This window comes from Caretta caretta, chromosome 5 (assembly GCF_965140235.1).
Source record: "Caretta caretta isolate rCarCar2 chromosome 5, rCarCar1.hap1, whole genome shotgun sequence".
Taxonomy (NCBI): domain Eukaryota; kingdom Metazoa; phylum Chordata; order Testudines; family Cheloniidae; genus Caretta; species Caretta caretta.
This window is the reverse complement of record NC_134210.1, coordinates 4,237,578-4,264,648: the sequence shown is the minus strand read 5'-3', so window position 1 is coordinate 4,264,648 and position 27,071 is coordinate 4,237,578. Positions and strand designations below refer to the sequence as shown.

At 49.0% G+C, this 27,071-nt stretch overlaps 1 protein-coding gene across 4 annotated transcripts in view; it reads right to left on the bottom strand.

Annotated features, from left to right (window-relative positions):
• Positions 1-27,071, bottom strand: part of CNTFR (ciliary neurotrophic factor receptor) — a 454,874-nt gene that overhangs the window by 331,244 nt on the left and 96,559 nt on the right. The window contains exon 1 of one of the 4 annotated variants that reach the window (XM_048850262.2): positions 17,499-17,519. The exons of the other annotated variants lie outside the window; for them this stretch is intronic. The gene's annotated coding sequence lies outside the window, so the exon portion shown is untranslated. Of the gene's footprint in view, positions 1-17,498; positions 17,520-27,071 lie in introns of those variants that run through there. 4 annotated transcript variants of the gene reach the window in all.

Here is a 27,071-nt window from a genome sequence, read left to right as displayed (position 1 = left end):
GTTCTCTCCTGAAAGCTGTAAGACTTCGCTCTTCAGGGACATAAGTCAGGCAGCTGCCAGCAGAGCCATTTGGAAAATTAAAGGAATAAATCGTTTCCTTAATTTGAAAGGGTGGCAGCAAGCAAATATACCTTGGGAATGTGCCAGAAATGAGAAATGAGCAGGGACCCAGTTTCAATGCAGGCTTTTGTTCGAGGAGATGAATACAGCTGGCATATGCCCCTTTGATGCTAACACGCACTTAACCACGTGTTACTCTTAGTGCTTTGCTGTTATTTATTTGTATTCCGGATGTGCCCAGAACCCCAGTGCTGGACACTGCACAGACCTTGACCAAGATCAGCGCCCCAGTGTGTCAGATCCGGCACAGAACCGGACTGAGATCAGGACCCCATTGTGCCAGGCACAACATAAACCCTGATCTACACGGGGGTCCCCGCTGTGCCTGGTGCTGCACAGACCCTGACCGAGATCAGGGCCCCTTTGTGACTATAGCTAGTGAGTTGGAGACACACTGATTCATAACTAAGAGTCCGGGAGTGGCTTGGCTTCTTGGGTGGCGATTCACGTCAACGGCGGCAAAGCCCCAAGCGTTGCCAGTTTCAGCCCAGGATTAATTCAGTCAAAAATCCTCCAGCTTAACGAGCTCCAGTCAGCCAATCAGGCAGCAGAAGCTGTACTGTGTGACAGGCCATACACCCTGAGAGGTGACGCATGTGGCTGGTGAATACCCCCGCTGCCCCACCCATAAACAACTCAACCAAGCCACCCCGTGAACGCCAACAGGCAATGGAGCTGCCTACAGTGAGCGGGATCTGCCCGCAGGCAGTGCCCAAACCAGCCCGCCTCAAGAGGGCTACCCGCAGCGCCGGCCACACTCAGGAGGAGGGATGGTGAGCCTGGGAGGTACAACCAGGTCTGGTGTGCATGGGGTCTGGGCATCCTTTATGGTTCCCTGGGGGTGGGCTCAGCCTGCTCCACCGGCCCTGGACAGGGAAGAGGAGGCTGTGGCCCATCTCCTCTGGGACTATGTTCAGTTCTGGAATAATTAGAGGTCACCCCCTTCCCTCTCCCCCACCCCAAGAGATGCTGCCCCCGACCAGCCACTGTGCGGCGGGTGGAACTGAGTTACCGCACAAGCCTGGCAGAGGGGCCACGGGAAGAGCGGGGAACCCCAGGGGATGAAAGACAGCGAGGGGCCCCCAAAAAACATGCATGCTCACCCCAGTGCGCCAACAGAGCCTGCAGCCGCAGAGGTCTGGGATCCCAGGGGTTCCTGACCAGGCACTCCAGCAGCACAGACATCAAATGGAGCAGGGTTAGCCCATTGCTAAACAGTTCTAGAAATCCCATCCAAAGGCCCAGGAAAGCTACAAGGACCCTCGCTACAATGGACTTTCCCCAGTCAATCTTAGCTGAGGCAAACTTCCTGTGAAGTCAACGGGCCCCATTCCATTCTCACTAAGCTCCGGCTTTCCGCCGGCTGAGCTCCCTCGAATCCAACGAAGCCACTCCAGAGTACGTGGACAGATAGCAGAACGGAATCAGGCTCAAGGCGAGTATGGGGGAGCAAAGGCGGAAGGCACTCAGGGGGCAGCTCAGAGTTTGCAGGGAACTCCGCATGCTGCTTAGCCAATCACCGAGGCACGGCTGAGCTAGTCAGAGGGGAGCAGAGAGGACAGAGCAGCTCCAAGCTGCATCCTGAACTTCCTTAAGACACTCACATTGTCTTCTTGCTTTTTCTCCTTCTTCCCCTCCCCCCCTTTTGGACCAAAGCAAATCCCCTAATCCCAGCTCCTTTCTGCCAAAGATGCATGCACCTGCGAAGTGGCTGGTGCCAGCATGCAAAACGGAGCCAAGCACAACGACCGGGCCAAAGAGCCCTCATCGCGCGGAGACCAGCTTTAAAAAACAACTGTATTTCACCCAATCCCTGTTCATCTGGCCTGCATTATTGCTCCAGTTGTGTTCCCAGCCCAGAGGATCAGCCGAGATTTCTGTGTCTGCAACAAGACGCTCGCTCTTTCCTGTTACCTCGTGCGCCCCTTCGCGTTCAACATAGGGTGAAACCGGCCCCTGGCCTAGACACCACATAAACGAATGCCCTGGCATTTGTTCCATTCCAGTCACTTCCGCACGGTGTCCTGAACGTGGCCAGCGCTCTGGGAGAATGGGTGGGGCCACAGGGCCACGCTAACAAATGCGCTTGCATCGCAAGTGGGCAAAACATTCACAATGAAACGCGTAAAACGCACGCCTCCTTGCAAACCCCCAGATGGTCAGACTCCAAAACCTGTCTGACCGGCCACAGAGCACAGGGCAGAGGATTTCAGCCAGCCATTCCTGCCTCCAGCCGAGCGGTAGCGGAACTACGGGGTGTCTTACAGCAGTGGTTCTCAACCAGGGGCCTGGGGCCCACTGTGGGCCTGTGAGCAGGTTTCAGGGGGTCCGCCACACAGGGCCAGAATTAGACTTGCTGGGGCCCAGGGCAGAAAGCCAAAGCCCCACCGCCTGGGGCTGAAGCCAAAGCCTGAGCAACTTAGCTTCACAGGGCCCCCAGTGGCGTGGTGCCCCAGGCAACTGCCCTGCTTGCTACCCCATAACACTGGCCCTGGCTTTTATGTGCAGAAGAAACAGGTTTTGCGGCAGGAGACGGGCTGTGGAATTTTTACAGCATGTTGGGAGGACCTCAGAAAGAAAAGGGTTGAGAAGCCCTATCTTACAGCCGTGTCTTAGCTAGAAGCCCAACACCGCTTTCTACAGGCCATTACCTTCTGATCCCACTGAGGGTTACCAACAGAAACTACACCATTTGCTCAAGAAACTCCCTGAAAAAGCACAAGATCAAATCCGCACAGACACACCCCTGGAACTCCAACCTGGGGTATTCTATCTACTACCCAAGATCCATAAACCTGGAAATCCTGGGCGCCCCATCATCTCAGGCATTGGCACCCTGACAGCAGGATTGTCTGGCTATGTAGACTCCCTCCTCAAGCCCTACGCTACCAGCACTCCCAGCTATCTTCGAGACTCCACTGACTTCCTGAGGAAACTACAATCCATCGGTGATCTTCCTGATAACACCATCCTGGCCACTATGGATGCAGAAGCCCTCTACACCAACATTCCACACAAAGATGGACTACAAGCCGTCAGGAACAGTATCCCCGATAATGTCACGGCAAACCTGGTGGCTGAACTTTGTGACTTTGTCTTCACTCACAACTATTTTACATTTGGGGACATTGTATACCTAATAGTGTAAAGATCCACTTCCTGGACACTACGCTGCTAATAAGCGATGGTCACATAAACACCACCCTATACCAGAAACCTACTGACCGCTATTCCTACCAACATGCCTCCAGCTTTCATCCAGACCACACCACACAATCCATTGTCTACAGCCAAGCTCTACGATAAAACCACATTTGCTCCAACCCCTCAGACAAACACCTACAAGATCTCTATCAAGCATTCTTATAACTACAATACCCACCTGCAGAAGTGAAGAAACAAACTGACAGAGCCAGAAGAGTACCCAGAAGTCACCTACTACAGGACAGGCCCAACAAAGAAAATAACAGAACGCCACTAGCCATCACCTTCAGCCCCCAACTAAAACCTCTCCAACGCATCATCAAAGATCTGCAACCTATCCTGAAGGATGACCCATCACTCTCACGGATCTTGGGAGACAGGCCAGTCCTTGCTTACAGACAGCCCCCCAACCTGAAGCAAATACTCACCAGCAACCACAAACCACACAACAGAACCACTAACCCAGGAACCTATCCTTGCAGCAAAGCCCGTTGCCAACTGTGCCCACATATCTATTCAGGGGATACCATCATAGGGCCTAATCACATCAGCCACACCATCAGAGGCTTGTTCACCTGCACATCTACCAAAGTGATATATGCCATCATGTGCCAGCAATGCCCCTCTGCCATGTACATTGATCAAACTGGACAGTCTCTATGTAAAAGAATAAATGGACACAAATCAGAAGTCAAGAATTATAACATTCAAAAACCAGTTGGAGAACACTTCAATCTTTTTGGTCACTCGATTACAGACCTAAAAGTTGCAATTCTTCAACAAAAAAAACTTCAAAAACAGACTCCAACAAGAGACTGCTGAATTGGAATTAATTTGCTAACTGGATACAATTAACTTAGGCTTGAATAAAGTCTGGGAGTGGATGGGTCATTACACAAAGTAAAACTATTTCCCCATATTTCCCTCTTCCCCCCCCCCCCCTCCCCACACTGTTCCTCAGTCGTTCTTGTCAACTGCTGGAAATGGCCCACCTTGATTATCACTACAAAAGGTTCCCCCCCCACCCACTCTCCTGATAGTAATAACTCACCTTAAATGATCACTCTCCTTATAGTGTGTGTGGTAACACCCATTGTTTCATGTTCTATAAATATATCAGAGGGATAATTGCTCTCTATAAATATATCAGAGGGATAAATACTGGAGAGGGAGAGGAATTATTTAAGCTCAGTACCAATGTGGACACAAGAACAAATGGATATAAACTGGCCACCAGGAAATTTAGACTAGAAATTAGATGAAGGTTTCTAACCATCAGAGGAGTGAAGTTTTGGAATAGCCTTCCAAGGGAAGCAGTGGGGGCAAAAGATCTATCTGGCTTTAAGATTAAACTCGATAAGTTTATGGAGGAGATGGTATGATGGGATAATATGGTTTTGGTAATTAAATATTCATGGTAAATAGGCCCAATGGCCTGTGATGGGATATTAGATGGGGTGGGATCTGAGTTACCCAGGAAAGAATTTTCTGTAGTATGAAGAAAAGGAGTACTTGTGGCACCTTAGAGACTAACCAATTTATTTGAGCATAAGCTTTCGTGAGCTGCAGCTCACTTCTGTAGTATCTGGCTGATGAATCTTGCCCATATGCTCAAGGTTCAGCTGATCGCCATATTTGGGGTCAGGAAGGAATTTTCCTCCAGGGCAGATTGGAAGAGGCCCTGGAGGTTTTTCACCTTCCTCTGTAGCATGGGGCACTGGTCACTTGCTGGAGGATTCTCTGCTCCTTGAAGTCTTTAAACTATGAATTGAGGACTTCAATAGCACAGATATAGGTGTGAGTTTTTTTGCAGGAGTGGTGGATGAAATTCTGTGGCCTGCGTTGCGCAGGAGGTCAGACTAGATGATCATAATGGTCCCTTCTGACCTAAATATCTATGAATCTATAAATCTATGTTCTCTCTATATATAAATCTCCCCACTGTATTTTCCACTGAATGCATCCGACGAAGTGAGCTGTAGCTCACGAAAGATTATGCTCAAATAAATTGCTTAGTCTCTAAGGTGCCACAAGTACTCCTTTTCTTTTTGCGAATTCAGACTAACATGGCTGCTACTCTGAAACCCCTTGTATTAGTTACCACGTTAGCTAACATGAGTTAAGAACACACCTTTTTCCCTACTGAAGACGCGCAGTCTTGATTCAAAGACTCCAAGAGACAGAGAATCCACCATTTCCCCTCAAACAGTTGTTCCAGTGATTAACCCCCCTCTCCATTAAAAGTTGGTGCCTTGGTCCCACTTTGTAGTTGTCTGGCTTCCGCTCCCAATGAGTGGATCTTGTTTGGTCATCGATTCTGAGGCCAGAAGGGACCAATGTGGTCATTTAGTCTGACCTTACTGTACAAACACTGGCCACAGAACTTCCCCAAAATAATTCCAAGCACAGACCTTTTAGAAAAAAACATCCAATCTTGATTTAAAAATGGCCAGTGATGGAGAATCCACCTCAGCCCTTGGTAAATTGTTCCAGTGGTTAATTCCCCTGTCTGTCAAAAATGTACAACTTATTTCTAGTCTGAGCGTGTCTAGTTTCAACCTCTGCCTTTTTCTGCTAGATTAAAGAGCCCTCTGCTATCAGAAATTTTCTCCCCATGTTATTTATACACCTGAGATTGTAGAAGCTGCCTAGGAAATTTAGAGCACAACTCCCATCCATTTCAATGAGAATTATGCATCTAAATCCCCTAGGTCTGCTTTGTAAAACTCAGCCAAAACTTTGGGAAAAAAGTCACGTTAAAAATAAAAATAAAAATAAAAATAAAAATAAGGAGAGAGACTATTCTGGACAGAAGATGAGCCCTATTTTTGTGCAAACATTGTTTTGGCCAGAAAAACATCCAGAACACAATGGTTTTGCTGTCAAATGACAAATTTTTGCAAAGACGAGAAACTTCAGAAATTACACACACACACACACAGCAATCAGCAACATGTGGAAAGGAAACAGAGGAAAAGGCTGGGGAAATGTAATGAACTCTCGCAACTCAGCACTATTTGCTTCTTCATGACACGTGACCAAGGCTAAGCAAATGCCTCAGAATTATTTCCCATGAACTCACAAAAGGCTGAATTCCGTTCACCTGCGTGCGCTCTCCCCAAGTTTGCGTCTGCTTGCCAGAGGCCGTCCACCTCTAGGTAAGAAAGTTCATGGAAGAAGCAAACCTTTGAAAATAATTACAGAAAGCAAATTCTGTGGTGAGCACTCTTAGCACAAACCTGTTTCAGAGAGCTACACTCAGCCATTACCATTGCTTATCAAATGCACTGAAGTAGTGCCCAGAGGCCTCCACTGAGATGAGGGTATACAAACAGAGAGTGAGAGAGCGTCTCCTCCCGGGAAAGCTCACAGTTGAAATAGGCAAGAAGGGAACTGATGCCCTGATAGATTTTCAAGAGAACTCTTCTCTGTCTAAGCACCTACCATGAAGCAGCCAGATTTCCAAATGCATTCAGCAACCAACGGCTTGTTCTCAATGAGAGCTGAGCACTTCTGAAAATCTGGCTCGAAGTGACTTGGTCCAGGGCCAGACAGGAAGTGGTATGGCAGAGCTCTGAACTGACCCTAGATGTCCTGAGTCCCAGCCCAATGCCTTCACCACAAGACCAGCCTACCTCCAATCAGGGAACAGATGCAATACCACATGAGCTGCATATCAATCAAAAGTAGCTACTGCAGCTCAAATTTCCAATACGGAAAACTCCCAACAAACTGCTCCTGAATGACCTACAGGGACAAGAGCTACTAGCAGAAATTATTCTGTAACTAACTTAGAATAACAAAGAAAACTGTATTATTATGCTTCATTTTCACAAATACACATGGTCCCTGCCCCAGAGAGCTTCCAATCTACTTAAACAGCTTCCAGTCACTACGCAGATTGAAAGAGGAGAGATTCCTTGTAGAATGATCTGCTACTAATGACTGGTTCTGATCTATATATGACGTATAGAACCATAGAATATCAGGGTTGGAAGGGGCCTCAGGAGGTCATCTAGTCCAACCCCCTGCTCAGAGCAGGACCCAATCCCCAACTAAATCATCCCCGCCAGGGCTTTATCAAGCCTGACCTTGAAAACCTCTAAGGATAGAGATTCCACCACCTTCCTACGTAACCCATTCCAGTGCTTCACCACCCACCTAGTGAAAAAGTTTTTCCTAATATCCAACCTAAACCTCCCCCACTGCAACTTGAGACCATTGCTCCTTGTTCTATCATCTGGTATCACCGAGAACAGTCTAGAACCATCCTCTTTGGAACCCCTTTCAGGTAGTTGAAAGCAGCTATCAAATCCCCCCATCACGTCCCTCGATCTGCTAGCAATGCCCCTACATATACATCCCAAAATGCCATTGGCCTTCTTGACAACAAGGGCACACTGCTGACTCATATCCAGCTTCTCCATATGTAGCACCAGTATGTGATGTTACATCATCATTATGTGAGCAGTGTTATGAGATGAAATCCTGACTCCTATCAAGAATGGTCGCCTCATCTCAAAAAGATCTATTGGAATTGGAAAAGGTTCAGAAAAGGACAACAAAACTGATTAGGGGTATGGAACAGCTTCCATATGAGGAGAGATTAATCAGACTGGGACTTTTCAGCTTGGAAAAGAGACGACTAAGGGAGGATATGATTGAGGCCTATAAAATCATGACTGGTGTGGAGAAAGTAAATAAGGAAGTGTTATTTACTCCTTCTCGTAACACAAGAACTAGGGGTCCCCAAATGAAATTAATAGGCAACAGATTAAAAGAAACAAAAGGAAGCATTTCTTCACACAACTCACAGTCAACCTGTGGAACTCCTTCCAGGGGATGTTGTGAAGGCCAAGACCATAACAGGGTTCAAAAAAAAAGAACTAGATAAATTCATGGAAGATAAATCCATCAATGGATAGTAGCCAGGATGGGCAGGGATGGTGTCCCTAGCCTCTGTTTGCCAGACGCTGGGAATGGGCAACAGGGAATGGATCACTCGATAATTACCTGTTCTGTTCATACCCTCTAGGGCCTCTGGCATTGGCCACTGTTGGAGGACAGGATACTGGGCTAGATGGACCATTGGTCTGACCCAGTGTGGCCGTTCTTATGTTCTAAGTCAATGGCAAAACTCCCTTTGACCTCAGTGGGCCAGGATTTCCCCCATGTTGTGAAGAAGCCTATGTCACAGTGCCCAAAATAAATTCACAACTCATTCATTGCCATGCTAGCTCAGCTCAGAGATTAGGATCACCCACAAACTGGTGAGCAGAAGGCAAATCTGGTGTCATCGCCACAGTCCATTGCTTTTCGGAGTATTGGGTCTGATTCCCAATTCTAGCTGATGGTGGCTTTTTCCAGAGGAGCAGGCATGCCAGTTCTGTGCTGGCACGGGAGTGCTGTGCGGCCTTGAATAAACCCCCTCTTCCATCTGGGTCAGAGTTCCTAGCAGCACAGAAAGCACTCGCAACAGAAGCTGAAATGCACCGATGGAAAGAGAAGGTTTCTGGAACCTCGGCAATGGGAGAAGGTTCATGGTTAGTCCTTACATCCTCCGTGCCAGTCATCTGGGGAGAAGACACCGGCTAAAGGACCCCGTCTTGTCCTGAGCTCACTTCGACTGGCTCCAAAATGCAGCTCATTCTAAGCCTTTTGAAAATAAGCCCCCATGGAAAAGTAAAGAGGGAGCAGAATTTGCTGCTAGAAGAGATCCTGAAGCTGCAGGCAATGGTGCTTCCATCGGCCAGGGAGAAAATATACCTCCAGACGGTTAAATTTCATAGGGGGAGAGACAGAGAAACCAGGAATGAAAAACAAATCCCCCATGACAGCACTTGCCAAGGGGCTTCCACACTGCTTTGTTATCTGTCGGCCAGGTAGGCATTCAGGTGGGCCCCTCCATGAGACAGCGCATCTTCCCCTCACATCCAGACCAGTGAATGCCCCTATGTACGCACTGCAGGACACAAGCTAGGGAAAGAAGACATTACACAGGGGGCAGCCAAGGCCACGGCAGCTCCACAGCCAAGACAGGCACTGCACAGCTAACCAGAGAACGTGCAGCTCATGGCAGGCATCACAGAATGCATTGGGGTTTCTTCACTTGCTCCACATACTGGGGCTAGATTGTAATGAGTTTCCCCAGCTGATGTCTGCAGGACAGGGAAGGTGAGAATGACCCACACCTAATGAGCATGCCAGCCTTCCAGCCCCGCTGCGCCCTGTGCCAGCTTGGGTCTGCATGCCAGTATGGAGACAGGCACGCATCTGCTGCTTCTCCTGTGCACCATGACTGAGGATGGCTTGGTCTTGTTCCCAACCATCTCCCCTAGCCCCAGTTCCTATGTAGCTCAGAGCGAGTGGCTGTTCTCTAGTGGGACGGGTCCAAAGTACTGAGATGCCAACTGCTCTGGTTTGCACATGGGCTGCAGGGCATTTCAGAGGGTCCTGCCCCACTTCCTAGGGCACTACTGCCACCAAAAGACAAGGCTGGTGCTGCCCAGCAGGGAGCTGGAGGCATTGCCCAGTGGGATGCTGCCCTCTGATCCCACCAGACTGTAGGGAAAAGAGAGGAAGCATCTTCCTTTGTTCCGCACCAACCCTCTCTCTCTGGCTGGTTCATGATTTGTGCTGATGGGTTCTAGAGTCATGCTGGGCCATCCCCAGGCTCTCCTCAGGGCTTTCAGGGGAGAGAGGGGAATGCAGGATGTTATCCCAGTGGTGAGATGAACTCGGCACTTTGATGCTGTCTAACTTACCCAGGCTGGGAAGTAGTGAGTAGCCACCACTGATTTCCCCATGCAGCTAGTACATCTCCCTTGGGATGCTGGAACTTAAAGGAAAGCTACAGCCAAGCCCAGCAATGAAGGTGTTACAGGACCATTCTAGACACAGGAGCTGCTTGGGAAAATCTCAGTTTACTGTGGGAAATTTTTTTTAAAAAGTTTCCTCTGAACTTTCTGCACTTTTATTTTTTACATGCCCTAACCCCACCTCAACATATTTGGGTTTTGGAAAACGACTAAAAAAGTTTGAAAGGAACAAATGTTTTCTGCATTGACAGAAAGGCCATTTTCCATCAAAAAATGTTTGTGATGGGAAATTTTAGACCACTTACTTCATTTCCCCCAGCTCTCACTATCTCGGTCCTGCCCCATTGAGCAAAGCCCAAAACTTCAGAGTAGGAACTGAAGCGGGTCTGAGTACAGGGAACTGCTGTGAACAATGCTTTCTAGATCCTTCAGCCCCTTGTTTGATTAGCAGCTCATTTGCAAACAGATCCTGAGTCCCTTTGAACATATTTGCTCTTTGTAAGTATTTGCTGAATAGGTTGGCTGGACCAGTGGACTGTTTGCAAAGTAGCTATTATTCATCATTGTGGCATGTGGTTGGTTGCCTGAGTCACATGAGGTAGTTTCCGCACCCCGATTGGATGACTCTGGTTTTATTTTAGACAGAAGAAGAACAAACAATAATGCACTTTGCAGTATGAATATTTGGACAGACAATCATGGATACAAATGGTCATGGGACATCATTTCCAGCCAGTGCCTGGCAGCTGTCAATAACAAATGGGAAGAGACGTGAATTGCAACAAACCAAACTCTTTGCTCACTTATTTACAAAGCCATTCCCCTCCACTTCCCTGCCCCCCTTTAACCAGTTCTAGTGGAAACCGGATGTTGCATCAGAGACCCGCTTCCTTGGGAAAATAAATGACACACAATAAAAGTAAGGACTATTCAGGCAGGATCCCTGGTGCTCTGCATATACAGTGTGCAGGGAGCTCTGCGAATGACATCTAGCCAGCTCTTGCTGAGGCTCAGCACAAGCAGAGACAGGGTTTTAAAGCTCTTTGGAATCCTCCAGGGACTGGTGAGAAGTCGTGTTGCTCTCCTGTTAATCACTTGGAGGGAGTCGGAAGCATGGGGGAATGGAAGAGAGATGTCAGCAGGATGTCAGTCTGTCTTAGAGGCAGGTCAATAACAAAACCCCCAAGCACAGGAACAGCTTCCCCTACCACAGCGCAGCAAGCCCGCAACCAAGGCGGCAAGACTGGCTGCACCATTCTGAAACGCTGTCAACAGCGGTGGGACGTGCTGCCAGAGAACTGGCATTACTGCAGGTCATGGGACATGATCGCTCGGGCACCCTCAGTCAAATAGCCTCGGCTACCGCCTTACCGTGAACTTGCTGGTGGCCAGAATAATCTAGCTGGCCACAAGCACCTGGCAAAATACATATACTGGAGTCAGTTGCACCACAAAAAGAACAGGAGGACTTGTGGCACCTTAGAGACTAACAAATTTATTTGAGCATAAGCTTTCGTGGGCTACAGTCCACTTCATCAGATGCATAGAATGGAACATAGAGTAAGAATATATATACACACACACACACACACACATATAGAGAACTTGAAAAGGTAGAAGTTGCCATACCAACTCTAAGAGGCTAATTAAGATGAGCTATTATCAGCAGGAGAAAAAAAAACTTTTGTTGTGATAATCAAGATGGCTAATTTCAGACAGTTGACAAGAAGGCGTGAGGATACTTAACATGGGGAAATAGATTCAATTTGTGTAATGACCCAGCCACTCCCAGTCTCTATTCAAGCCCAAGTTAATGGTATTTAGTTTGCAAATTAATTCCAGTTCAGCAGTTTCTTGTTGGAGTCTGGTTTTGAAGCTTTTCTGTTGCAAAATTGCCACCTTTAAGTCTGTTACTGAGTGACCAGAGAGGTTGAAGTGTTTTCCTACTCGTTTTTGAATGTTATGATTCCAGAAATGCAGCCATCTCTGGGGTGGGGCATGGTTGCTGTTAAAGAGCCTGCTCCTGTTGATGGGACAAAGGACAGCAGGTGTGGACGTCAGCAGGGTCTGAATGACTGTGGCCAAGTCACTTAATCTCCTTGTACCTCTGTTTTGCTATCTGTAAAACAGGGATAATATCACCCTGCCACACAGAAGTGCGGTGAAGCTAGAGCCAAGAGATGCCAATACTACAGCACCGAACTCCCATAAATACCTTCAAACAGTCCGTGTCTAAGCACCTTTCGAATTCGGCGAGCAGGACCGGGCGTTAGAATCCCGCTGCATTACCCGGGCAGTGTCTTTGCCCCTCCGCTGTGGCTCTGGGGTTTTCCCTCTGGCATTACAACGGATGCATCAGCAGGGTATCGTACTACAACTGTCTCCGCTGTTTGTGCCTTCAGATCCCTTCTCAAGGCTTTCTCCCTGCGCTGACCACAACAAGCAGCGGGCAGCAGTTTAGTCATAAGGGGCAAAAGTCAGTCAAGATTTTCAGAGCTTCGGCAATGGCCTTGCGAATTCACAGTTGCATTTCCATCCGGCCGTGCTGGCACATCTTCGTGCAAGCAGCCTTTTGTTCACTATAAGGTTGCCTACTCAGTAACATTTAAAAACCGGACACTCCAGCAGGGGTGCTGGAACCTCCCCTACCCCGCCTCTTCCCCCGAGGCCCCGCCCCTGGCCGCCTGTTCCCCCTGAGACTCTACCCCACTATCCATTCCTCTCGGGCACTCACCCCACCCCCTGCCTGGGTCAGGAGGAACTCACCTGCGGAGCGGGGGCTGGGAGCTGTAGCTGGATACAGATAGGAAGTGTCCCCAGCTGAGTAGGGGCTGATGCGGATGATCACCCGGTGCCTCCCCCCGCCCGCAGTAACCAGACTTTGGGTGTCCGGTCTATAGATCTGGCTGGACGCAGTCACGTCCCCTTTTCGACCGGCGTTTCTGGTCAAAAACCAGGCACCTGGCTACCCTAGTTCACTGGCGTGTTCCAAGAAAGCAGAGGCTCGCAGGGACCCACCTAATGAATGCATGCAATCAGGCAGGGGCAGACGGGTAGTATTATTTATTATTTGTATTCCCATAGCACCTAGAAGCCTGCACCATGGCCTGGGCCCCATTGTGCTAGGCGCTGGACAAACACAGAACAAACAGCCCCCCGCCGTAAAGACCTCACAATCTAAGTATAAGACTAGTGATAACAGGTGTATTAGTAGGGGCATTGCCAGCAGATCGGGGGAAGTGATTATTCCCCTCTATTCGGCACTGGTGAGGCCACATCTGGAGTTTTGGGCCCCCCACTACAGAAGGGATGTGGACAAATTGGAGAGTCCAGCGGAGGGCAACGAAAATGATTAGGGGGTTGGGGCACATGACTTACGAGGAGAGGCTGAGGGAACTGGGGTTATTTAGTCTGCAGAAGAGTGAGGGGGGATTTGATATCAGCCTTCAATTACCTGAAGCGGGGGGGGGGGGGGTGTCCAAAGAGGATGGAGCTCGGCTTTCTCAGTGGTGGCAGATGACAGAACGAGGAGCAGTGGTCTCAAGTTGCAGTGGGGGAGGTCTAGGTTGGATATTAGGAAACAGTATTTCACTAGGAGGGTGGTGAAGCACTGGAATGCGTTACCTAGGGAGGTGGTGGAATCTCCATCCTTAGAGGTTTTTAAGGTCAGGCTTGACAAAGCCCTGGCTGGGATGATTTAGTCGGGGATCGGTCCTGCTCTGAGTAGGGGGTGGGACTAGATGACCTGCTGAGGTCTCTTCCAGCCCTGATCTTCTATGGTTCTGTGGATATGGACAAACGGGGGAGTGCACGGAAGCAATGAGACAACAGCAGTTAGCGTGTCAGGCAGCGGGCTCAGCACACCGGCAGCTTGAACATTGTCAGGTTTGTCAAAGGCCTCGTGGCAAAGGAGAGCATTGAGGAGTCGTCTGGAGGAGCACAAGGAAGTAGCGTCATGGATGTCCATGGCGTCGCTTCCCAAGCATGAGGAGAAGCCAGGAAAAAGCAGGGAGGGGCTTGTTTGGAAATGTAACAAGTGGGTGACGGAGGCTGGCTTCAGAGGGCGCAATGACAGCACACAAGCAAATGAGAGACAGGGATGGACCGTGAAGAGCCTTGCAAATGGGATTGCCTGCTAGTCCTCCGTGCCCCAGTGTGATCCCTGAGCACCATCGGCTCCTGCCGGGGTGCTAAAACTCCTGGGAGAACCATGCACTGGCTGAATCTAAACCCAGCTGGAAGGGTAAGTATGGGGGGGGGGGGATGCTGGGGGCTTCGCTTGCTGTGACTTCTCACTGAGCATGCACAGACAGCTACAGAAGCTAAAGATAAGGATGCAGATACTGCTGCCCTGGGGCTCTCTCTCTTTGAAGCAGATGAGGCCAAGCCTGCCAGGATGCACAGAGTTCAGGCTCTGGAGGGAGCTCAGGGGATGTTTTTTCCACTAACATTTCCAGGTAGTGTGTACAAAGACGTGACATATTCATACGCTGGGGTGTTCCTGTACTAGGATACAGGTTCAGCATGGATAGTCTGGGTCTTCTGCAAGGGATGACATCATCGGCCTAGTTCTGATCTCGCTCACCCCAGAGTAAATCAGTAGGGTCTAAGGCCACAATTAAATGACTAAGAGATTTTATTTGCAAATTTGACACCATTAGCTCAGGATTAAACAAAGACTGTGAATGGCAGAAGTTTCAACTGGAATTTAAAAAGAGAAACAAAATGGGGAGGCATGTTACCGCCACCATCTTGCTCAACATTAGGGATTGAACTAGGTACTGCCAGCTCTGAAAACAGTCCTTGCTTGAGCTAGCCAGCTAGTCCTGGTAGAGGGGAGGGGGGCTATAAGAGACCAGATTGTCTGTAGCTTGGGCACAGAGAGGGACGCGTCACTCACCTGGACGTGACATTAGGTTTTGTAAAAGCTTGCTGTCACAAAACTGAAATGATAGGCTCAATTTGACCTGACAGCGTCCCTTTTAAAGTGCTTTTCATGTGGGTGAGAAGTGCCCAAACGACATCCCCAAAGAATGCACTTTTCTGTTTATACCGAGATTAGATCCCATGTCAGCATGCCCTATGCATCCCGCTATTGCAGCAAACTCCTAAGCCAGCCAGCAGATCACATGGGTAATTTGTTTAACTCAATTGAATTATTCAGAGCAACACGCAGTTCTGGAGGGTAACTAACGTTTAGAAATCAGCATGGAAAAGCCAGGCCCTCACATCCAATTTCTGGTGGCATCTAGGCTGAAAATATTGTGGGAAGGGTTACTGATTCGCCTGCCACAGACCATTCCTCCCTCGCTGGGGATCTTAGCAGACAGGCCAAGGACTGAACAGGCTCGAAGATCAAAGAGGCCAGACTGCTGTCTCCCCACACAGTGGTGCATTGGCAGGGGGGAGCTTGCTGCCCATGTACTGCGGACCCCATGGATGACAAACACCTTTGGTCTATAGGGCGGCCCACATGGCTCCTCTCGTCAGCACTAAACTCACTTCGGCCTTCCACAAATAAAACCCAGCCCAACATACCTTTAAAAACAGAAAAGATCAAGGAGGAGGACAGACCGAGGGAAGATCCACAAACACATGCAGACAGCAGACTCCCAAACAATATTCTGCCGAGTCTCATTAGGGATGATTTATAAGGCCGATGCCATTGTTAACCTTTGACCACATCCTCCCCACTCCTGCTGGGCATCTCATGGCCCACACGTGATTGTACCAGAGCAGCCAGGACGATGATTTCATTTGATCTTCCCTGTTAGGCGCTTTGGATGGGAAGCATTCGATCAGTGTACTGCTGCAGCCTACCCATCCGACTGGCCCTTCGGATGAGATGGAGAAGTTCTCCGTGTTCTTACAGGATACGCACACAGTAACACAATGCTGGCCGCAGAACTCTTCGACCCAGATACCATGAGCCGAGACCTTTCTTTTGTGATTGGCACGCCCCAGGTCGGACGCATCCATTATTCACAGCCTTGCCAAAGACTTTAGACCAGTGGGTCCCAAACTCTTTTCCCCAAAGACCCCTTTGGCATCTGACTAGATGTCCTGCACTTTTCATTTTTGGTACTTCCGGAACACCCCTGCCAGTGTGGTAACAAGCCCTCTGCCCTACTCCCCCCCCCCCCCCAGCATGACCTTGAATGCACAGGGAACCCCTGGTTTAGACAATTTGTTTTCAGTGTTAAACTCAATTAACAAACTCTCCATACGGACTCTTCTCTATTTATGTTAGTGGCCTAAGCGACGGGGCCAGCTCTAGCAGGTTTTTCATGAGTCTGGCGATATTTAGTGTTTTTCTGAAAGCTCCAGGGGGAGTCATGAGAATCTCAACTTCCAGGTTTAAAAAAAAAAAACGTTCCTAGCCCTCGTGGTTGCAGAGAAAAGCTTGAAAATTGTCACCCAAATGCCTCCATCACGCTCAACCTGAAGGCAAATGAAAAGAACCCAAACGGATTTTTTAAATGGCCTGATTTTTCATGCAAATCTCGTGATTTGGGGCCTTACATGTGAAGTCACACGGCAATTTTTCAGCTCCCTGACTGGATGACTGGAACTCAGAGGACTAGTGAACAGCACACTAGGGGGGCGTGGAGGAATGTTCGGGGGGGGGGCAACCAGCCCCTATGGGGGTGGGGAGGGAGTGCCCCCTAGCCCCACTATGCTCTCAGCTCTTCTCCAGCCGTGGCCCTGGCTTCAGCCCCTGGCTCCCAGCCTGGCCACAGCTCTGGCCACAGCCTCGGCCTCCTTACCCCTGTCCCCTCCCCTCCCCTCCCCGGGAGCTGCGGCCCCACTCTTGGCCCTGGCTGCCAACTGCAGCTCCTGGGGAGGCCCGGACAGGGTGGGGGGCAGGATGTGAAAAGTTTGGGGACCACTGGCATGGGGCAAGAATGGGGGGTAAAAGGGCTGTGGCCAGCACACCCCTGCTTGTAGCTGATCCCCATCCGGAAGGGCCTCTGTGGACCATAGGCAGCCAGTGCAAGAGAGAACAATTTTCAGGCTACTTTAACTTGTGTTGGAGACTGGGCTGGGATCTGGAAGCCCCTGGGTCAGGGACAGCCACCATTGCCTTCCCCAAGCCAGACCTGGAGCAAGTGTGGCTCAGCTGACCTGGAGAACGTGGCCCAAGATTTCTCCATGGATCACAGCGTGAACTGAGCTCAGCCATGTTACCCACACAAATACCCACAGAAAAGAGTCTTGTCTGGCCAGTGGTGTCATCTCACAGACACACACACACACTCTCTATCTGAAGAAGCGGCAAAATTTTAACCTCAAGCCCGTTTGCCAATACACCCCTGCAAAAAATAACCCCTCTTGCCAGCGCTGGGCTGCACTCACCGTGTGATAGCTGGTGGGCTCCTCCCCAGGACTCACTGACACTCGTTAGACAGCCGGACTTTGATTGACTTCCTCAAGTCTCGCTGGGCGCAAGGCAGTGTGTATATATAACTCTTTGAAAAATGAAATTACACGGCACTGCACAGCTGCTTTGAGAGGAGAGAAGATCCGCACATGTGGGAGTACATGATGGGTCTTTGGAAAGGGCTCGTTTTCAGACAGCGCTGGGTTTTTGGCAGCGCTGTAGGGCATTTGTTCCGAAGCTGTGTTTACACGCCTTTGATCAGACGTGTTTAACTTTTCTAGTGCGTGACAGCAGCAAAACAAGTTTGATATGTGGATAATGAAACACTTTTTCTTTTCTTTTTTTTGTAAACCCTTAACAAGATTTTTCACATCAGCAACTAAACAGGGGATAGCGGCGGCATTGTAACAACTGCTGCGTGTTAACAACAAAATAACCACCAGCCAGTTCTCTTGTTAGAGCTTTTCATCTGAACCGGCTGCATCCTCACCCGGGCAAAAATCACACCTACATCTGCGGGAGAGTTGTCTGAATGTACAGAGCGAGTGCAAAGACATCAGGCTCCGGATGACTTTGGTTGTAAATTATGGCCTCTCTCCTGTTGAAGAGGATAAACCCCGCAAGGATCTCTGTAAGCTTAAAGCCTGTATCATAGAATCACAGAAGATCAGGGTTGGAAGGGACCTCAGGAGGTCATCTAGTCAAAGCAGGACCAATCCCCAACTAAATCATCCGAGCCAGGGCTTTGTCAAGCCTGACCTTAAAAACTTCTAAGGAAGGAGATTCCACCTCCTCCCTAGGTAACGCATTCCAGTGTTTCACCACCCTCCTAGTGAAAAAGTGTTTCCTAATATCCAACCTAAACCTCCCCCACTGCAACTTGAGACCATTACTCCTTGTTCTGTCATCTGCCACCACTGAGAACAGCCTAGATCCATCCTCTTTGGAACCCCCTTTCAGGTAGTTGAAAGCAGCTATCAAATCCCCCCTCATTCTTCTCTTCCGTAGGCTAAACAATCCCAGTTCCCTCAGCCTCTCCTCATAAGTCATGTGTTCCAGTCCCCTAATAATTTTTGTTCCCCTCCACTGGACATTTTCCAGTTTTTCCACATCCTTCTTGTAGTGCGGGGCCCAAAACTGGACACAGTACTCCAGATGAGGCCTCACCAATGTCGAATAGAGGGGAACGATCACGTCCCTCGATCTGCTCGCTATGCCCCTACTTATACAGCCCAAAATGCCATTGGCCTTCTTGGCAACAAGGGCACACTGTTGACTCATATCTAGCTTCTCGTCCACTGTAACCCCTAGTTTCTGCAGAACTGCTGCCTAGCCATTCGGTCCCTAGTCTGTAGCGGTGCATGGGATTCTTCCGTCCTAAGTGCAGGACCCTGCACTTGTCCTTGTTGAACCTCATCAGATTTCTTTTGTTTGTTCCTCTAATTTGTCTAGGTCCCTCTGTATCCTATCCCTACCCTCCAGCGTATTTACCACTCCTCCTAGTTCAGTGTCATCTGCAAACTTGCTGAGGGTACAATCCACACCATCCTCCAGATCATTTATGAAGATATTGAACAAAACCGGCCCCAGGACCGACCCTTGGGGCACTCCACTTGATACCGGCTGCCAACTAGACATGGAGCCATTGATCACTACCCGTGGAGCCTGACAATCTAGCCAGCTTTCTATTCACCTTATAGTCCATTCATCCAGCCCATACTTCTTTAACTTGCTGGCAAGAATACTGTGGGAGACCGTGACAAAAGCTTTGCTAAAGTCAAGGAACACCATGTCCACCGCTTTCCCCTCATCCACAGAGCCAGTTATCTCATCATAGAAGGCAATTAGATTAGTCAGACATGACTTGCCCTTGGTGAATCCATGCTGACTGTTCCTGATCACTTTCCTCTCCTCTAAGTGCTTCAGAATTGATTCCTTGAGGACCTACTCCATGATTTTTCCAGGGACTGAGGTGAGGCTGACTGGCCTCTAGTTCCCAGGATCCTCCTCCTTCCCTTTTTTAAAGATGGTCACTACATTAGCCTTTTTCCAGTCGTCCGGGACCTCCCCTGATCGCCAGGAGTTTTCAAAGACAATGGCCAATGGCTCTGCAATCAGAGCCGCCAACTCCTTTAGCACTCTCGGATGCAACGCATCCGGCCCCATGGACTTGTGCTCGTCCAGCTTTTCTAAATAGTCCCGAACCACTTCTTTCTTCACAGAGGGCTGGTCACCTTCTCCCCATGCTGTGCTGCCCAGTGCAGCAGTCTGGGAGCTGACCTTATTCATGAAGACAGAGGCAAAAAAAGCATTGAGTACATTCGCTTTTTCCACATCCTCTGTCACTAGGTTGCCTCCTTCATTTAGTAAGGGGCCCACACTTTCCTTGACTTTCTTCTTGTTGTTAACATACCTGAAGAAACCCTTCTTGTTACTCTTAACATCTCTTGCTAGCTGCACCTCCAGGTGTGATTTGGCCTTCCTGATTTCGCTCCTGCATGCCCGAGCAATATTTTTAGACTCTTCCCTGGTCATTTGTCCAATCTTCCACTTCTTGTAAGCTTCTTTTTTGTGTTTAAGATCAGCAAGGATTTCACTGTTAAGCCAAGCTAGTCGCCTGCCATATTTACTATTCTTTCTATACATCAGGATGGTTTGTCCCTGTAACCTCAATAAGGATTCTTTAAAATACAGCCAGCTCTTCTGGGCTCCTTTCCCCCTCATGTTAGTCTCCCTGGGGATCCTGCCCATCAGTTCCCTGAGGTTGTCAAAGTCTGCTTTTCTGAAGTCCAGGGTCCATAAACAAGCTCTCTCCAATTTGTTACAGTTCCAAGCTACAGAGCCTTGGCTCTTTAGCTGAAACTTCAGAGACGCAGGCTTTCATGTGTGTTAAGGTCCCCCCAGTCCTGCCCCGGTACCCCCCGGCACTGATCTGCAGAAGAAATTATTTGTGAGAGCCACCAGCTGCAGAACTGTAGCAGCTCGTGCTGTGGGCTGTGGAGGTCCTGGGTTCAAACCCCAGTGTGTTGGCCAAGGGGACGGCTGTCATGCTTGGAGATCTGGAGGGCCCTACTTTCATTTCCTCCCCAGAGGAAGCAGGTTCCTGCCAGATGTCAGGGACACAAGGGTATCCTCTGCCCTTCTCCTTGGACACACAGCTCCATGTAGGTCCAGGCTGTTTTTGGTTTCCTGGCCATGCCTGCATCTTGTCCCTCACCCATGCCTGCATTTCCCCATGATCAGGTATCTCACACCTTGATGTCCTATCTGGGTGCCCATCCTGACCTGCTCAGTTCCTGACTGCACCATGATTGCTGTGTGCCTTGTCGACTGGGAACCAACCTGTGCCTGTCTTCATTCCCCTCAGGTCTTTAGTCCCAAGGCCAGAAACTTGGCGACATCACAGAAGGGGAGCAAAACGCTGGGTTACATTTTGCTCTGGTGTAAACCTGGAGAAGCTCCATCCGGGGAGTCCTCTGGGTTCACATCGATGGAAGTCAGAGCACACTTTGGCTGGCTCTTACCAGACAGATCTGGCTTAGGGATATGATAAGGCACCAGAGACCAGGACCTTTAGGTAGAGCAAAGTTCTGCTCTGTCCTCAAACCACACTGGCCCAAGGTCAAAGATTGGCAAAATTCACTCCTGAAGCAGTGATGGGTCAAAGGTCCCAGATCTAGTGAGCCAGAGGTATAAAACTGGGAGCTTTATGCCATTTGGGGTAGGAGATTCCCAGCTCCCTAAAGAGACACCCAGCACTTGCTTCTAGGACTGGAAGATCAAGACATCAGACACTAAACCCACAGCATTATGTGTAAGAAAGCTGGATTTGGGCCACCACAATGCATAAATTCTAATTTTCATCTCTTTCTAAGCCCTGTGCAGTTGGGCTCATGGTTGCGGTGATGATCTGGCTTTACAGGCCGAGGCCTAAACCGATATAGTACCAACAATTTTAAAAAGGATTCTCTGAAATGTTCCTAAAATAGATTTTCTGACAAGCTTGTGACACACAGACAGCATGGTGCAGTATAAAGGGCTTATTTGCCCTCATTGGGGATGGCATGCAGGCCGGAACTCCATCACCATCTCAACACCTACGACCAATGAAGCCATCCCAAAAACATGCCAGTGAAACATATGATATCCTCATATAGTCTGCCGATGCAGGGAGAGCGAGTGAGAGCATGTGCTGTGGTGTGATATGCACGCACAGCGGCTGCCATTCAAAAGTCCAGAATTTGTCAATGGTCACTACAAAGAGGTATCTGAGATAGCACTATCCCCCACAGACTTAGAATAGGAAATAATTGTGAAGGATGTTGGCATTTTCATGCTGCCACCGTATCGTACAACCTGGAAGATATACGCAATCATGTGTGAAAGAGATGGTTTCTCCACAGGTGGACACGGAAGTGTATGTTCAGCGGTGATAAATATTTAACATGCTTTTAGTCCTGAAAAGGCCTAGCTCTGAGGCCATCAGCCTGTAAGTCAAGACCAGGGCTGATTAATGGGTTAAGCAGCTCCCAGTTATGGAAGGTTAGGATCAATCCCAATTCTCTGCTATTTGTTGAATCTTTAATGCTTTTTATCGGGAGTGGAGTTTCTTGGCAGAGGTTAGCATTTTAATAGGGCCACTTTAACTGCATAGATTTTAAAGGGATAAAAAAAACCCGAGGTTTTCATGCGGTCACTTTGTTAAATGAAATTTTAAAAAAAAGAGAAAATGTCAAAAAAAAAGGTTTGGAAAAGCCCATTTTTCTCCAAGGCAAATTTGCTGCTTTCACAGTCTGGCTTTCCCCTCACTCTGAGTGCGTGGCAGGGCTGTGAAATGATCAGTTATACCCTTCCTCAGCAGATCTGAACCACAGCTACTCCACCAGGAACAGTCATTTGTTCCTTCCATCTGCAGGCTTCACAGAAGCTCCTTGGAGGAGCTGGGACCTAATTGTTTCAGAAGTGTTTGGATGAGTCTGATAGGCAGGAACACCATGTTGTTTGTTTAGCATGTTATCACTTTAGCAGAAGGTATCAAGAAAGATGCTAGCACGAGGGTAGCATCATGAGGGAAAGAACTATAGAAGGGAGAGAGAGAGAGAGAATGCGAGGCAGGTGGTGATGACACAAGAGGAAGCAGGTTTCAGAGTAACAGCCCTGTTAGTCTGTATTCACAAAAAGAAAAGGAGTACTTGTGGCACCTTAGAGACTAACCAATTTATTTGAGCATAAGCTTTCGTGAGCTAGGAGGCCAGTCCTTGCCTACAGACAGCCCCCCAACCTGAAGCAAATACTCACCAGCAACCACACACCACACAACAGAACCACTAACCCAGGAACCTATCCTTGCAACAAAGCCTGTTGCCAACTGTGCCCACATATCTATTCAGGAGACACCATCACAGGGCCTAATAACATCAGCCACACTATCAGAGGCTCATTCACCTGCACATCTACCAATGTGATATATGCCATCATGTGCCAGCAATGCCCCTTTGCCGTGTACATTGGCCAAACTGGACAGTCTCTACATAAAAGAATAAATGGACACAAATCAGATGTCAAGAACTATAACATTCATAAACCAGTCGGAGAACACTTCAATCTCTCTGGTCACGCAATTACAGACACGAAGGTCGCTATCTTACAACAAAAAAACTTCAAATCCAGACTCCAGCGAGAAACTGCTGAATTGGAATTCATTTGCAAATTGGATACTATTAATTTAGGCTTAAATAGAGACTGGGAGTGGCTAAGTCATTATGCAAGGTAGCCTATTTCCCCTTGTTTTTTCCTACCCCCCCTCCCCCCGAGATGTTCTGGTTAAACTTGGATTTATGCTAGAAATGGCCCACCTTGATTATCATACACATTGTAAGGAGAGTGGTCGCTTTGGATGGGCTGTTACCAGCAGGAGAGTGAGTTTGTGTATGGGGGTGGGAGGGTGAGAAAACCTGGATTTGTGCTGGAAGTGGCCCACCTTGATTATCATGCACATTGTAAGGAGAGTGGTCACTTTGGATAAGCTATTACCAGCAGGAGAGTGAGTTTGTGTGTGTAGTTTTTGGAAAGGGGGGGGGGGTGAGAAAACCTGGATTTGTGCTGGAAATGGCCCACCTTGATTATCATACACATTGTAAGGAGAGTGATCACTTTAGATAAGCTATTACCAGCAGGAGAGTGGGGTGGGGGGAGGTATTGTTTCATGGTCTCTGTGTATATAATGTGTTCATCGGATGCATACTGTGGAAACTGCAGAAGTGAGCTGTAGCTCACGAAAGCTTATGCTCAAATAAATTGGTTAGTCTCTAAGGTGCCACAAGTACTCCTTTTCTTTTTACAAGAGGAAGCGTTATAGACATCTTCACCTGAATGTCTTGCTGCCAGCTCAAACATGACATGGCCAAACCCAAGTGCTTGATCTTTTCTCCCAAGTCTTATCGGTGATGACTTGTAAACTATGTTAAAATATCAAGCTATGACTTTAAGTTTCTAAAGGGCTTCCTGGTCCTGCTTGCAGGGTAGGGGGTCTCTGTAGGGAAGCATGAGATCTGGGTCTTCAGAGTCAGGTTGCAAAGAGGCAGCTTTGGTCAAGGTGGGTGAGTTGTGCCTTGCTGCCTTAGGGAGCAGCCTGCTTTGTCTCTCTCGTTTTGGGGTTCTTGTTCTTCAGTTCTGGATTCTAAGCAATAAAGTTGTGTTATGTTGCAACCTTCCAGCAAGAGTGCTTATGTTTTTATCCATGCCTCTGTGTGTATGCTATGAACATAATATGATCCACTCCTCCATCGCTGTTGGAAACACCATCACCCTCTCTTATCAGTCAGGCCTATAACCAGGGCATCATCTTTGACTCAACCCAGTCTCCAGACCCACAACATCCAGGCTGTGTCCAAACCTCACTGCTTCTTCCTCCATAAGCACCTCTCTGATGCAGCCTTGTCTCTCTGCCCCACGGCTGAGAACTGCCCAGACCCATTTTGTTCTTCATATTATTGACTGATAATGTGATAACCGCTGGGAGTCCCCAATCATGGATCAGGGTCCCGCTAGGCTTGGTGCTGTACAAACACACCATAAAAACATGGTCCCTCCTCATCTCCCATTTTGACACTCCCATGATGCCCTCCTTTCAGACCCAGTGTTCAGATCATGTTCCCCTCCCTTGGCTCCCCGACTTTCTCCGTCACATCCAAGAACAAGCTTCTGGTCCTGACCTCCGAGACATGTCTGGAACGGGAGAGAGGAGCTTTCCTGACTCTTCTCTCTTATCACATCAGCCCCATGCCCTCTCTTCCACTCGGCCTGCCTCCATCGCCCATGTGTCCACTGCTCTCACCCGTACTGCCCTTTGCACACAGAGCTATCTATCCCCTTCCAATCTCACCCACTTCTGCTGTGACACCGGTGAGAAACCGGCAGCAAATTACAGCCAGGAAGTGGGGCAGGATGGGCTGCTGAAGCTGATCCTCTTTATTCGGCCTGTGAAAACACCTGTACTCATTGTCACTCCCTCCGTCCTCCCCGTCTCCCCTGGTTACGGCCACTCGTTGCACCTTGGCTTCATTAGTACGTAAGGTCTCTGGGGCAATGGTGCTTTCATGGGGCCTGGCAGGCCCTGGATCGCGGCCTCTGGGCGCTCCCAGTCACGCAGAGAGTCCTACCGACAGACGGGCAACACGAAGGGCGAGTGAGAGAAGGAGCAGCCACAAAAAAGAGCGAAAGAGAAACGTGCGCGCGGCGCAGAAAACAATCGGAGATGCACGAGGAGGAGAACTTGTGCATCCTGGCGCAGGTAAGAGCCGCCAGCGTTCCCGCCGAGCTGCTTAGATGGGATCAAACGCCAGCATGAATGGGGAAATTCAGGTGCCTAGTGCCAGGCAGCCAAGGTGGCATCGCCTCACCCCTCCTTTGTACCGCATAGGCTGGAATCGAAGCTGAAGCTTCCGGGAGCATCTTTTATAGGAGGCCTTTGTTCTTTCCCACAAGAGGGACTGTATTGTACCCACCTTTTCACACACAGAAACCCCATGGACTTCAATGAGCGCCCTTGCCCTGAGCTTGCAGAACGGAGCCCTAGGAAAATCAAAGGAGTTTGGGAGCCAAAATTAGGCTCAAAGCTTCCTGCCTCGGGGCCTGTTCCACATGCGGTGAGTGCACTAGCCGGCCCTGGGAGAATGCAGGAGGGGGAAGGGGCTTTGTTTTTAGCTTCCTGATGCAGGGACTGAATCGAATCCCGCCCACATGGGTAGCAGTAACTCTAGCTGAGTCTAGGTGAGATCGGAACGAGGCCCTCAGCATTCACCCCAAGGATCAGAGACTGGGGGTGGGGGGCTGTTATACCACTGCAAACTCATGCTGGCTGCTCTGGATTTCCTGAGATCAGAATCAGGCCGAGCGAGAGGAGTCTGTGATGGGATGGCAGCAGGAAAACGGGAGACCCCAACGTGGACACAACTCTTCCAAAGCTCAAAAAAGATATTCGGGGTGAAGGTTCAAATCCTCTTTGCTCATGACGCATAAATTAAGATTGGACGTTTTTCTAGTTCAACCACCAGATACGAGCTGGCTGAAGCAGGGCCTGTGTTTCACAGAGGGTCAGACTCGATTATCACAATGGTGCCTTCTGGCTTTAAAATCTATAAACTGGATGCTTCTTTGTCCTCATTTTAGAGTTTTCTTCTCTCAAAGGCAGTTACAGAGACACAAAGGTCTCTCTGGGCTGTAGTTAAGATCCTTTCCCAGTAGCTGCGCCACTGCAGACCCATGCACCAGAAACTTCACATGTGTGAACTTCGGACAGGAGAGCGGGTTTTTCACCACAGAAACAGAGCTTGCCCCATCTTCTGGTATTATGATCCTATGGAACTAAACTAATCCAGGTTGCACAGGGCTACACATATACCTCACATACACCACGCACCAGTTCCCATGTTCACTGGCACACGCCCATTCACACCACACCATGCGGCTCAGTTCACACACCGCCCCACTCACACTTGTTGACACACATTAACCATACCCATCCTGTCTCGTGCCCCACTCCTCCCATGCACACACCACACACTTCCATTCACACATTCTCTCTCCCAGTCTCTCCTCCCCTCACATTATCTCCTGCCATTCCATACCCTCAGTGACACACACACAATCACACATATCACACTCCCATTCACACCATGGGTACCACTGGCCTTCAACTACTGCACATCAGGATCACATTTCGACTCTTACATGCAAACCATTTCCATGATAATTGTCTTTTCTCATCCACTGTTGTAAACATGTATTAGGAGCCGAGAGACAGAGATGAGCCTTCACTGTGGATTAACCTGCATGTTGTTTTTTGTGACAACACCAATATAAGATCCAGACTTCTGTCCCTTGCAACGTGACAGCTACCAAACAGCTGGTTCCCAGCTCCCTCAATTAGAGCCTCAGAGAGATTCTATGAGCCACTAGCCTCTAGCCCTCCCTGAGAAGCTGCTGCAGCTTCGAGTCCTTCCAAGCACCCAGATTCCTCGGCATTCCCATGAAAACCTGACGTCTGC